Source organism: Psittacula echo, assembly GCF_963264785.1.
Source record: "Psittacula echo genome assembly, contig: SCAFFOLD_59, whole genome shotgun sequence".
NCBI lineage: Eukaryota > Metazoa > Chordata > Aves > Psittaciformes > Psittacidae > Psittacula > Psittacula echo.
This window is the reverse complement of record NW_027664201.1, coordinates 265538-273707: the sequence shown is the minus strand read 5'-3', so window position 1 is coordinate 273707 and position 8170 is coordinate 265538. Positions and strand designations below refer to the sequence as shown.

At 52.7% G+C, this 8170-nt stretch overlaps 1 long non-coding RNA gene across 1 annotated transcript; it reads right to left on the bottom strand.

Moving 5' to 3' along the window:
- Positions 1-208: 208 nt before the first annotated feature.
- On the bottom strand, positions 209-7881 carry LOC308232677. The gene is made up of 3 exons (XR_013958857.1): positions 7795-7881; positions 4879-5031; positions 209-335 (listed from the first exon to the last, which is right to left on the bottom strand). It is a non-coding gene; the product is annotated as an uncharacterized lncRNA (long non-coding RNA).
- Positions 7882-8170: the final 289 nt, after the last annotated feature.

Below are 8170 nucleotides of genomic sequence, written 5' to 3'. Positions count from 1 at the left end.
TTGTGACAGGAAACCAGGTTCTCAAAAGCACTTGCTCATTTCCTCAGGCAAATGTCAAGGGGCTGCAGAAATGCCCCGATGGGGGGGAACTCACCTGGGGGGTGCTGCAGGAGCCTTCCAGCACTATCTCCGCTGCCTGGCCGGGCATCAGCTCTGTCTTCAGCGGCTGAAGCGTAAACACGGGGCTGCAGGAGGAAACCTTGCCCTTGGTGTTACTGATGGGAGGGAGATGATTGCGCCGCTGAAGTGTGGTGCCACCTTCTGTGCTCCAATACAGCAGATGGGTGCGTCGTCCTTTGTTTGTCATCTTGAAGCGGTAACAGCAGGGATCCAGGCTAGAGGAGAAGCAGAGACACAAATTGGCAGGGGAGCTGCTATTTGCCAGCGGTCACCCAGCTTCAGCACCCTGAGGGCACGACCTGACTGCACACTCGGCAACAAAACCACCTCCAAGAAGGCTGACCGAGCGCAAAGCTTCACCAAAAGACAGACCTTGGTTGCCCCTAGGGTTGTCACCATCCAGCAGCTGCTCTGCTTGCACCCAGCAAGGACGAGCTTCATGAACAGCCTGCCCTAGATGCAAGTGGGTGGAGGAACAGCCTCGCTGCCATTCCACCTTCCCACTGGGAGCTGTCGTTCATGCCCCTGAGGCATCCCTTAGGGAGCATCCAACCCTCATCGCCCCCAGCCTGCCACCCTTTGGTGGCAGCTCTGCAGCAGACAGCAATGGCAGCAGCTCCAAACTGAGCCCGCAGGCAAACACATAAAGGGGGGCAGAAGACAGCTACATGAATCACATGGACACTGTCTCCTCCATTGTGCAGCCAGCTTGTGGCTGCACTGAGCACAGCAAACTCTGGACAAGCACCAACCTCCCTGCAATGTCCCTGCTTATGGGGGTGGCTCGTGGGTGCGTATTTTATCTCTCCAAATCTATCCCAAGTACGTGAGGTAGGATTAACCTGCTCTCTCTACCCCAAGAATTCAGGTATCGCAGCACCACGGACCCTCTTTGCAGCCAGAGAAAGGAAGAGGCACCCCAAGAAGACTGTTCTTCTTGTCTGAGGAGGTCTCCACCACAAGGCAAACAACACTTTTTCCTCCTGTCTTTAAGAACATGCCTGGTTTCAGACACACACATTGGGACCAGTGAATCTTCTCCTTCCAGCTCAGCAATTTCAATTAAGACTCCTCATTTATCCCACTCCACCTCAGCAGACTTCCACACTTCCTCCCCCTTCCAGACCTGGTCCTGTATCCAGCCTCGCTTGCCCGTGCCTTGGGAAGCAGGCAGGAGAAACCAGGAAAGCGCCACCACGTCTAATAAAGAGCAACCGGGCACGGAGTGGGGTAAAGGAGCCAACTGGGGGGTGACACAGGGCAAAGAAATTCTGCTGCTCCTCCAGGGCTCCCGGGCACAGGGGAAATAAACCGGCACCATTCATTCAGTCGAGGAGCTGCTAACAAGCTACTGCCCAGGCTTGCTGCTGCTGGGAGATGATACTCCAGAGGGAATGGGAAAGCGAGCAACAGCACTGCAAAGACAAACACGTTTATACTTGTAAGGCAGCATTTCCCAGATGGAGGCTTCCAGGACCTGCTCCTTTCCTCCAAATCTTTGTTTGATAAAGTGAGGAAATACATGGATTATGACTAAAGACAACTCAGCAACAATTTAGCAACTGGTCTCCAGCTTGGTGGCTTTTCAGAGCACCTAACGACTTTCCAATGGCCAGAAAATGTTTCTAAAGGAATCCCTGTGGCTTCAGGGAAGCAGAGCCAGGACCTTGAGCACTCAAGAAGCTTGAGGGACTGCAGCAGACCTCCTCCTTGCTGAGCCCATGGGGAAGCAGGAGCCGAGAGATTCCCTACCTGAAGCAGGGCCCCAGGTTGAGCTCCGGGCCAAAGGGTTTCTCAATGACAATCGTGGTGCCAACGCCAACAGCCTGGACAGGGATGACGTAGGAACGACTGTTCTCAATGAACAGCACCACCTCGTCCTTGAATTGCTCCATGGCATCCAAGTTTGCAGTCACAGCCAGAGACACCTCGGCCATGGCAGGGATCACTCCCTGACTGGGTCCAATACTCCAGCACGAGTTTTCGCCAGCCTGGAAGACAACCAAACACTCATTTAGGATGGAAACCACGGACCTGGCTGCCACCAGCCAAGGGCTGCCCAGCCAACACGTTCACACCAAGCCAGTGGGTGTGAAGACTCCACTGACATTCATGTACAACCTCTCTGATTCATGCTGACACAGGGCAGCTCGCTTGGAAAGGAGCCCTGAGCGCTCTGCTCCAAAGGTGAATCTGTGAGGCTGCTCCCTGACAAAGCTCATTTATCAAAGCTTGGCAACAAGCCGGGCAGAAAATTGTACCCCAGAAACTATTCCTGAGGAATGAGGATGGCGGTCTCGACGGAGCCGGACCTTCAACTCCCTGGGGTGACCCAGCAGAGCCCTGCTGGGCCCAGCCAGGCCAACAGCCCATGCCAGGGGAGGAGGATTTGCATCCTCTCCTCATTCTTTCACTCAGCATCTGCTCTGGCTCCAAGGGGCAGCACAGTGCAGTGCTGAACAGGACACCTGCCAGGGCCACAGGGCTCTGCCCAGACACATTCTCTCGGGTTTCTAGGTCAGCTTCTGCCTGCACCCAATCCAGCCCGTGTCCCAGAGACAAGAAACCTCTTGGAGCCACGCTACAAAATCCCCCCACTTTCAAGACAAATACCCAACCTCGGGCAACATCTCTGCTACTTGCTTATCCTTGAGTGCACCGGAAAACGATGCCATAGCTGTATGCACTGGATACACAAAGACAGTAGCTATTTCTGACCCTGCAGGAGCTTCTTGTACTATTGGACGTCAGAGCTCCTGAGTAACCACTAAGGGTTGGGATCCGTCACTTCAGAAGTTCACCACGACAATCAGACTCTTATCCCAGCACAGACGTCCATCGTGAATAAAAGCTTCCACAATTTGGTTACAATGGACACCAGTGTGCATTTGATGGATGGAGGGCAGGAGGGAGGGAGGGAGGGAAGGAGAGAGGGAGGAAGGGGCAGATAGCTGCCCTGAGGGATGACTGCGGAGACACCACAATCAGTTCTCTTGAAGCTTCTTACAGACGATTCATTGAAGTGATCTGGTCACTCTGGCCTTGCACAAGTGACAGAGGAAGCAGAACTCCACATTACAAATGCAGCTGCGTTTGATCAAGCCGCAGCTCTAGCAAAAGCCGTAGCTCTAACAACACCATTCCCACCTTGTCAGGCTGACCCATTGCCCTCGTAGGGCTGCTCATGAAGGGGAAATAAACCCCCTCCTGCACCAGCTGGGTGCAGAGCCTTCTCCCAGGTGGTTCATCATTCCCGGTGGGGGGAACCTCTCTTCTTCATTTCAAAGCTGCTCCTTATCCACACAAACAGCCAGTGGCAGGAAACAGCCCAAAAGCACCATGAGCCCTGCAGGAAGTGGAGATCAGAGCCTGACGCTGGCTACATGCTCCCACCACCAACCAGCCTCCCCCTGGCTCCTCAGCACAAGCATGAGGACCACTGTGGTTTAGCCTCTGCCCGAGCACCATCAAGGGGATGTTTTACGGAATCAAGGGGCAGAGCTTTTCTCCATTTGTGTTCCCTGTCCACAGCTCACCCCTCCATGATCGCATCTGCCAGCCCTGACACGATGGGGAGACCAGGGACACCACTCTGCACATCACAGCTCTCCAGGACATGGGTATGGCTTGGCCAGCTGCTGCCAACCACAACGTTTAATAACCAGACTCCTCCTGCTATTCCTTTGGGAAAAGCTCTCAGCTTGCTTCTAGAAACACAGCTGCCTTGAAGACTTCTAATCCTCTGTAATTCAGTTGCCAATAGGCACAGCACAATAGGACATCTTTGGTTTCCCCTGACGAGCAGAGTTAACAATTGCTTTGGTTACCAGCAAGTTAGAAAGGGCACTGAAGGAGGCAGCTGCTGAGGGCACAGGGGTGCTTGCTCTTTGCAGAGATGGAAAGCAGATTTGTATGGTGCAGACAAAGAAACCTGCCCTGGGAATCTCCTGCTTCGAGGTTCTATTTAACCCCCAAAACAGCAGGAAAAGCAGCAGGAGAGAAATTCAGCCCCCTCCTCCTTGCCCAGGGGGCTGAGCCCGTGCTCTCACGCACTGCTGGATGCTTCATGCGCAGACACAACCAAGTCCCCAGCGACACGCCTGCGTGAAGCAGCTCCAGAACTTCAACAACCCAGCCTGCAGAAGAACAAACCTCCTCTGAAGCCCCTCACAGACTCCCCTCTGGTGGGGAGCACCCCCCAGCCCCAGCACATGAGCCCTTCCTGGCCGCATCAGCCCCTGTCAGAGGATCCCACAACCTCCTTCTGCTCCGCAGCCTTTTCCACCATGCGGCCTCCAGGAATTAAACAGCCTCTGTCTGCAGCCACATGCTCTACAATGTTACGGAGCCCACAGGCTCTGTAGGTACGCAGCCCTTACAAGTCTACTTCTGGGCAACAACACAGCTGGTTTGACCCCCAGGAGCTGCGAAACCCACTTCACTGTAAGCACCTTGAGGACAGACCTCTCAGTTCCAAAAAACAGACTCTCACAGCTAAACGCCCTCCACAAAATAAAAGGGAGAACTTGCAGAAATGAACTCCTTTCTGCTCAAACAGCTCTAAAAACTCTGTTTTACTGACGGGTGCCCCAGCGACAACTGCCCCCAGAGCCAGGCTCCTCTTGCTGCACTGGGATGGAACAGCTTGCCTTCTCTCTCAGACAGTGATGTGGAAATGTCGCATAGAAATAAATAATCCAGTCACAGGCTGCTATGGGCCAGTCACTTGCACTGGCAAACAGCCCCAGCGACACTTACCATCTTTGCCGAGAAGGATGCAGGGATGACGGACTGATTGGACAGGTGGAGGCTTCGGGAAGCATCTTGCAGAACTTGGATGCTGCCAAAATTTATCTCACTTGGGTGCACGTGGACAACCGGTCCTTCTCCAGTGCTCAATAAATGGATTGTCTGCTCCAGGAGCCAGGCAGGAGAGAGAAAAAACACGGAGAGTTTAGAATGACTGGACAGCTCTAAGGGTGCTCGTAGGCTGGGGCAATTCTGGCTCTTTGAAGCTGTCGCTGTTGTGAGGCTGAAACAGGAAGGCTGGAGCAAAGGTGGCACCTGGAGTGGTCCCTGCGGATCTGAAAGCCACAAGATCCCATTATGAGGGGACACAGAACCCTCATCTCCCATGCACGCTTTTCACACCTCCTCCATGCTGTCAGCTCTCCCTCCTCTACCCTGTGCCTACATCTGCTCCTTGTACTGCTCCATCATGCCATAAACCACCATCTCTGATAGCTGCGGCTGCACAGCCACACTGCACACGAACGTCTTCAACCTTCCCAAAGCTTCTCCTGTGAAAACCAGCACAGGCTGGAAGCAAAGCTCTTCAGAGCAGAGACCATGCGAGTTAGTTGCCTCTCATTTGTGCTTGTCTGCATTCCTGGTATTAGTTAGTTATTGCATTGAGACATTAATTATTAATGGCATCATTGCGCACTATTTTTTTCTGTTGACAGCCTGAGACCCAGAAGTTTGTTCCTGCAGAAGTGGCACAGACTAGTGGAGGAGGAATGTGGATCCTTTTGCTAAACCCCCTTCTCACATCACTAAAACCAATGAGAATTTATCCAGTCTGGCTGGATTTTCCCAGCTCCAAACACCCCAAAGCTTAACCAGGCTCGTAGAGCCTGAAGAAGAGAAGGCTCTGGGGAGACCTTAAAGCAGCTTCTAGTGCCTAAAGGGGCCAACAAGAAACCTGGAGAGGGGCTTTGGGTAAGGGCCTGTGGGGACAGAACAAGGAAGAATGGCTCTCACTTGGCAGGGGGGAGATCAAGATGGGATCCTGGGAAGAAGTTCTTCCCTGTGAGGGGTGGTGAGGCTCTGGCACAGGTTGCCCAGAAGAGCTATGGCCGGCACAGGCTGCCCAGAGGAACTATGGCTGCCCCATCCCTGGCACTGTTCAAGGCCAGCTTGGATGTGGCTTGGAGCTACCAGGTTTAGTGGAAAGTGTCCCTGCCCGTGGCAGGGAGTTTGAACTGGATGAGCTTTGAGGTCCCTTCCAACCCAAACCAGCCTCAGATGCTGTAATATCTTGCTTTCTGCAATATACGGCAGCCACTCCCCTGAGCTCGGGTTTGCACCAGATGATCCATACATTAGGATTTGCCACCAGCACAGGATGCGTAACAGGACAGCGGCTGTTCTGCTGGCCCAGAAAGCTCTGGAGGAGTCAGCTACCGGGGAACTCCTGAAGCTGCACTCAAGCCATAAGGCAGACCTAGAGAAAATTAACACCCAGAAACTCCCATCTGTGCAGGCAACACCCAGCCAGGTTTTGACCAGCATTTGCTGGCTGCGAGCAGCAGCCGAGCACGAGAGCAGCGCCTTGAGGATGGACTGACGGGGCACAGGGTCACTCAGTCCCATGTGTCGCGTCTTTAGGGACAGCCACGATCCTCCAGCTGAAATGCTCACCCTTTGGGCAAAAGATTGACATGTTCACCTCCACATCAAAAGGATTAAGTTAAGGTGAACTTTGAAACTACAAACTGTTTGCCCAAGGGTAAAAGCTGTGCAAGAAACCAGTAGTTAAAAAGCAGCTCACAGTTAAACAACTGGTTATTCTAGTGGGGAGAAACTTTCCTCTTCAAGGGGAATGTTCCTTCTATATAAATAGAAGGTGCTCGTAAGAGCAACTGTGGTCAAACTTCAGACCACCAGCACTGCCTGGCCTTCCTGTTGACTGGTTTACACGCATATCCACAACAGGGTGGAGTGGAGATACTTGGCGGCATCCAGGGGGTTTAGTAGCAGCATTTCCCTTCACGTTAACAAAAGTTTAAATCCCTACAAGCACTTTCAAAATGTCAGCCTTATTTTCCGTTGCGGAAAGCTTAAGGTTCCCAGCAATCCTCTGATATCCTCTTTCATGCTCCAAGATCTGACAAGACATTTTCAAACCGCTGCTTCAAAAGTCAGTATCATTTTCAAGTTTCATTAGCTGGATTTGTTCTCAGTTTCAGCCACATGAAGCCAGGAGACTACAGACACCATCCCCTTGTCTACATTCTGTTGTCATTGCTGCTGTTGCAAACAACTTCTTTTAGCAGGCTTCAGCCCAGGAAGGCTTTGCCTCATCCACTTCCAAGCTTGGTGGACAACCAGAGACTCTCTGCTCCAGATGCAAGCGGTGTGGAGACTCTGGTGTCCTCGGTGGGGCTTTTGGCCAGGAGATCTGACGGATGGATGCTGCTCACACATGATGGACCTGACATGATGGACAAAGCTGCATTCCAGCTCTGGAGAGAACATCCCTTCGGCACCATTTCCAAGACAGCGCTCGCTGTAGCAGGGTTCAGGGTATCCCTGCCTGCTCCTCAACACAAGTTCTAATGAAGCAGCAGTTCCAGTTCAGCTGTAACAAACACAGCAGAGTACAAGAGCCAGGGACTGCTCTGGGTTTCAGATTAGGCTTGTTATCCTGTCTCACATACCCGTAAATAAATGCTGTGTCAGACACTTCCATACTGACACATGGAAGTGCCAGGCACACCACCTAAGTGGATACCAGCCTCCCTCTTCTCCAGGCATTAGTGTTGCTTATGCCATGAATCCCCTTTCCTTGTAGACAACAGCCACAGATCATTTTCCCTGGAAGAACTCCTGTGCGCTTTACACCCCACCAAGACGAGAGGCACAAAGGCACGCGTCTGCCCCAGCACTCACCAGTGGGGATTCTTCACTCCCAAACACCGCAACACGAGCAACGGTGTCCTGCTTTCCCGTCACCTGGACTTCCAGTGTGAACGGGATCTCCACTGAGCTGTGAGGCTGGATAATCCCACGGGGCTCAGGGCTGGAGTACCACACAGCAGCAGCATCCTTGTTCTCCTGTAAGCGACAGAATCAAACACGACTTCAGAGTGACCTTTGAGGAAACTTTCAACTCTTTAACGTCTATCACAACGGCAACTCACACACACGTCTAAAAACCCCTAGGAGAAAGCCAAAAGGCACAACTCAAGATGCAAGACTTGTATGGGTTCAGCATCCTGAGGAGGTCCAAAAGCTGCTGCCTCCACAACCCCCCATCCCATGCTGG